The sequence below is a fragment of the Mus caroli genome, chromosome 5, assembly GCF_900094665.2.
Source record: "Mus caroli chromosome 5, CAROLI_EIJ_v1.1, whole genome shotgun sequence".
NCBI lineage: Eukaryota > Metazoa > Chordata > Mammalia > Rodentia > Muridae > Mus > Mus caroli.
The window spans coordinates 81824374-81830186 of record NC_034574.1 but is presented as its reverse complement, the minus strand read 5'-3'; the positions used below and the strand labels follow the sequence as shown (position 1 = coordinate 81830186).

At 39.8% G+C, this 5813-nt stretch overlaps 1 protein-coding gene and 1 pseudogene across 1 annotated transcript in view; both read left to right on the top strand.

Annotated features, from left to right (window-relative positions):
• Jchain (joining chain of multimeric IgA and IgM) overlaps positions 1-5813 on the top strand; it is a 35057-nt gene that overhangs the window by 4701 nt on the left and 24543 nt on the right. The window lies entirely within an intron of this gene.
• Positions 119-2545, top strand: LOC115031122 (annotated as a pseudogene).

The following is a 5813-nucleotide window of genomic DNA, read 5'->3' as shown; positions in this document are numbered from 1 at the left end:
GGGGGGGGGGGGGGGGAGGGAAGGGGAGGGGAAAATAGATTTAACGAGGGAGGGGAGGAGAAGAGAAAGAAGAGGGAGAGAGGAGAGAGGGAGGAGGAGGGAAGAGGAAGAAGAGGAAAAGGAAAAGAGATAGAGGCCAAAATAGGAGACCTTGTGGTCTAGGAGGGCGCATGGGTACACCAAACAGAAAACTCAGTCAAATGGGAGAAGTGACATGTGGGTCTAAGAGAATCGAACTGGTGTCAAGCTTAGAAGACAGGGCTACCAGCTAAGCAATCTCAAATGTATGACCTTTTATGTCAGCTTCCTTATTTAAAAGGATATACAAAGTCGTGATTATGCATACCACATGGGGTCTTGTCTTACAAAACAAGACAGCAACAATAAATACAACCCTAACCAAACACACACACACACACACACACACACACACACACGATCATAAAAAGGATTTAAGGACCTGAGGGTAATCTGCCTGTTAACTCCCCTTATTGTCATGGGCTGATTCCACTGGCATGTCTCCCCTGGTGTTAGGCCAGGTTAAAGAAGGTAGCCTTCCCAGATGGAGAAGAACAATCTTTGTTCTTTGGTCAAGGGTATGTGAATAGCTACTTGCTACATTCCCCTGCTAGAACCTGTTAAAAAGTCTCCCAAAAAGGGTTTACCATTTCTTCCCCAAATTAAGGGATTTGTGCTGTATTCAAAACAGCTTAAAAAAAATCCACTAGGGGTTTCCCCCTAAGTGTGGTACAGAGAAATGTTCAATATTTGTTCAGTGAATATGTATAAAAAGTATATTTGGTTTCATACCTTAGGTGCTATATAAGGCTTAGTGAATGCTATATACAAATGCAAACATCTTTGAGACATAAACTGAACTAGAATGGAGTCAGTGACCTTCAGTTTTAACTTCAGATTAACACACATGGAGAGTTGCAGGCAATTAGTTGAAGGCTAGGGAGTATGCTATAGAAATCAGAGCCATAAAATCCCTCACCAGGATTTCACATTTAGTTGTTATCACCACCTTTTACATTAAGAAAATACATTAGGGTGCTCCTCGCCCACCACCCGCAGTCCTCCGTCAGTTCTCTCCTTAGCCCGGTGTCTCCCACGGAGCTTCTAGTCCTTGTCTCGGAGCTCGTGGACTCGCAGACGGGCATCTTCAGTGCGAAGAAGCCAGACTCGGAGTCGTCGCCTCGAGCCTTGCACCTGAGAAGTTCCAGGTACTTTGTACAGCTGCATCCCAGAAGCTGTGTGTTTTCAGCACCTTTATAAGTGATGGCTGCCATCAGGAAGGAACTGGTGTTTGTTTGTGATGGAGCTTGTGGTAAGACATGCTTGCTCATAGTCTTCAGCAAGGACCAGTTCCCAGAGGTTTATGTGCCCACGGTGTTTTGAAAACTATGTGGCAGATATTGAAGTGGATGGAAAGCAGGTAGAATTGGCTTTATGGGACACAGCTGGACAGGAAGATTATGACCGCCTGAGGCCTCTCTCCTATCCAGACACTGATGTTATTCTGATGTGTTTTTCCATTAACAGCCCTGATAGTTTAGAAAACATCCCAGAAAAATGGACTCCAGAAGTCAAGCATTTCTGTCCAAATGTGCCCATCATCCTGGTTGGGAGCAAGAAGGACCTTCGGAATGATGAACACACAAGATGGGAGTTAGCCAAAATGAAGCAGGAACTAGTAAAACTTGAGGCAAAGATATGGCAAACAGGATTGGCGCTTTTGGGTACATGGAGTGTTCAGCAAAGACCAAAGATGGAGTGAGAGAGGTTTTTGATTTGGCCAGGAGAGCTGCTCTGCAAGCTAGACCTGGGAAGAAAAAGTCTGGGTGCCTCATCTTGTGAAGCATTGTGAAACGCAGCCTCATGTGGTTAATTTGAAGCGCTATATATTAATCTTATTGTATGATTACTGGCCTTTTCATTTATAATTTACCTAAGATTACAAATCAGAAGTCATCTTGCTTCCAGTATTTAGAAGCCAACCATGATTATTAATAATTTCCAACCTGTCTGACCAGCCAGGGTCCTTCTGACACTGCTCTAATAGCCCTCTCTGCACTCCACCCACACCAGGCACTAATTCAAAGAATTTCTTCTTGCTTCCTTCTAGAAAGAGAAACAGTTGGTAACTTGTGAATTAGGCTGTAACTACTTTATAACTAACATGTCCTGCCTACTTTCTGTCAGCTGCAAGCACTCTGGTGAGTCACTACTTCAGAGCTTTCCTTGTGAACAGACTCCATTGCCAGAGCTCTGGGGTGGGCATCCAGTTTTTTGAAAACTTGCTCAGTCAGAAAGGCCCAAGTCCAGGCAGCTGTGGCAGTTACAGCTCTGTGCTCTCCTGTTAGTTACCTTAATAGTTACTGTGTAATTAGTGCCACTTAATGTCTGTTACCAAAAATAAATATATCTACCCCAGACTAGATGTAGTATTTTTTGTATAATTGGATTTCCTAATACTGATATTTGTCATTCCCACAGAAAGTGTATTGCTGCTGCTTCTGCTGCTGCTGCTGCTTCTTCTTCTTCTTCTTCTTCTTCTTCTTCTTCTTCTTCTTCTTCTTCTTCTTCTTCTTCTTCTTCTTTTTAGTTTATATGTAAGTACACTGTAGCTGTCTCCAGACACTCCAGAAGAGGGAGTCAAATCTTGATACAGATGGTTGTGAGCCACCATGTGGTTGCTGGGATTTGAACTCAGGACCTTTGGAAGAACAGTCGGTGGTGCTCTTACTCTCTGAGCCATCTCACCAGCCCGTGTATTGCTTCTCTCTCTCTCTCTTTTCTTTCTTTCTTTCTTTTAAAGAAAGTGAATTTGGAAATAAAGTCAGATGGAAAATTCATTTTTAAAATTCCCATTTTGTCACTTTCTCTGATAAAATATGGCCATATCCCCTATTCAGCCCTATATATCATTCCAGTACCCCTTTCCAGACTGGACTAAGTAAGTAGGAATTTGGTTTCCCGCCTGAGGCAGTTATACTTTGGAGGTGGCATAGCCTTTCTCACCTGGACTGCAGGGTCACAGTGCTCCTTTCTCCACACTGTATCCGAGTTGCCTCCCAGAGGAGCCACCAGTTCTTATGGGTGGCAGTGGGTGGGGTTGGGGGTGTCTCTTCTCTCCAGCTGACTAAACTTTTTTCTGTGCCAGTTAATTTTTCCAACTAATAGAATAAAGGCAGTTTTTTAAACTTACTGGAAAAAGAAAAAATACATTAGAGTTGGTTTATTGTGTACTAACTGATGTTCATATTTATTTGAGCATCATACAAGTCTTATTCATAAAATGATAGTTTTAAATTCTGTAATAAAATGTTTTTCTTAGAAGAGAACATTAATACATCTTTTAGAAAAGTGGTATTTTAAAATACACAATACCTTAAGTGCCCAAGGGTGTCTGAAAGCTTTAAAAGCCCTTACACAATTTTGTAAAAAAGGTTTTTTTTTTTTTTTTTTTTTTTTTTTTTTTTTAATATAGCCTTGGTTGTCCTTAAACTAGTTCTGTAGACCAGGCTGACCTTCAACTCACAGATCTTTCTGTTTCTCCTCCTGTGTGCTGGGATTAAAGGTGTGAGCCATTAGTGACAAGCTAGAAAATACAATTTAATGAATAGGATGTGGCTAGAAATCCATGTTCTGATAATAAGCATAAACCTCATATTTGAATCTGTTTCTTCTTCATCTTTTTCTTTTGAAAGATTTATTTATTTTATTCATGTGAGTACATTGTAGCTGTCTTCAGACACACCACAAGAGGGCATCAGATCCCATTACAGTGAGCCACTATGTGGTTGCTGGGAATTAAACTCAGAACCTCTGGAAGAGCAGTCAGTGCTCTTAACCACTGAGCCGTCTCTCCAGCAACCCTTCTTTTTTTTTTTAAAGGCAAAGTTAACATAAATTATTAAGGAACAACTGAGAGTGGTACCCTTGAACGTAAGGTTTAGTAGATAGCACTATTAACCACCTATGGTCTATGCTAACAGCAAGTACTAATGGCGTGTGGGCCGTGACACACACTGTGTCGTACATACTGTGTTCAGTTTATACTTCAGTAGAGCCAAAGGCAAACTGAGTGTGTCATCAGATAGAAAAGATACGACCTCAAAGAGCTCATTACCAGGTGCAAGACACTCAGATCACACAGGGACTGGAAGATCATTTCAAGAATTTTTGTTTTGAAAGTATTTTTGAAGACTTTTGCATTAAACTGATGCTATAATAATACTGTATTAAAATTTACACTTATTGTGAAATTTTTTTGTGTTCTGTTCGTTTTTATTTCAAAGTATGTGAAAACTTAGTCATACTTTGATCAAGATGCACATATTATAGGTAAGTTAAAAACTATTTTAAATATTTTAATGGGAATGACTAGATTGATATTTTACTTATTCTTTTAATAAAGAATAGCTTTTATTCATATTATTTGCTTGTATTCCAGTAGTTCCATTATATATTTTTCTAAGTCTGATGAACAGAACAGCTCTGTGAGGTCGTATCTTTTCTATCTGATGGCACACTCAGTTTGCCTTTGGCTATACCGAAGTATAAACTGAACACAGTATGGAACCATTAGGATTATTTACCATTTAAGTGAGAATTTTTTTGCAAGAAAATTGTATTTCTGCTAGAAGTACTGTAATCCTATTACACAGGAGGCTTAGGCAGGAGGATTTTGATTTTTAAGAACAACCTGTTCCATCCTATAAGTTCTAGGCCACCTTGGCCTATAGGTGGTGGCCAGACACGATCTCAAAACAATTTTGTATTCCTGAAAATATAGATTAAGTGATGCTAGAGAGTGTAAGCCCATGTCAATTAAAAAGAAAAACACAGCTCACAGAGAAAATGAGCAGCCATTAGGAAACACTTTTTTTTAAGTGGATAAAAGGTACTGTGTGTATGTGTGTGTGTGTGTGTGTGTCTAGGTGAGTTCAGGGATCTAACGCAGGTTGTCAGGCTGTCTGTCTTTCCTGCTGAGCCATCTTACTAGTCTCATAGTTTACTTCTGTAATTGTGGCAACTACAATTATTCATTGCCTTGAATGTTTATTACATCATTTTGATGTTCAGGAATTAGTAAGATAACTCCTTTTTGCTTTATAAATAAGGTATTCACAGTGCTTTCTTATAAAACATAGGGTTCTATGAATGACATTTGAGAGTCTAGACAATGCTAGGGTACTTCCTTCAGAGAATATATTCTGGGTTGTGAAAGTATTGTCTTATTCTCAGGCTCTATTTCATATTGCACTAGTGAAGTAATAGTAATTAATGATATATAACATTACGAGTGATTGCATGTACCAGATTCTGTCATATCTTTGTTTTTCTTTCTTTCTTTTTTTTAGATGTATTAATTTACTTTAAATGGATGAGCCTTTTGCCTGGTGGCCCAGAAAGGGGTATTGGATATTCTAGAAGTAGAGCTATGGATGTTTGTGAGCCACCATGTATGTGCTAGGAATCGAACCTGGGTCCTTTGGAAGAGCAGCAAGTATTCCAAAACAATTGGTCATGTCTTCAGCATCTCCCTTTTTCTTTGTATATTTGCTTTTTGTTTGGAGACAGTCTCTTGCAGCTCTGACTGGCCTTGACTTGCCATCTATCCCAGAATGACTTGACTCCTGGCTTTCCTTACTCTACCTCCTGAGTGCTGAGATTAAGGGTATCTGACACTACAACCACATTCTTTTTTTTTTTTTTTTTTTGATTATGTCATTGTGTAGCCTTGACTCGCCTTGAATTTGTGATCCTTCCACCTCACCCTCCTGGATGTAGGTGTGGCGCACGCC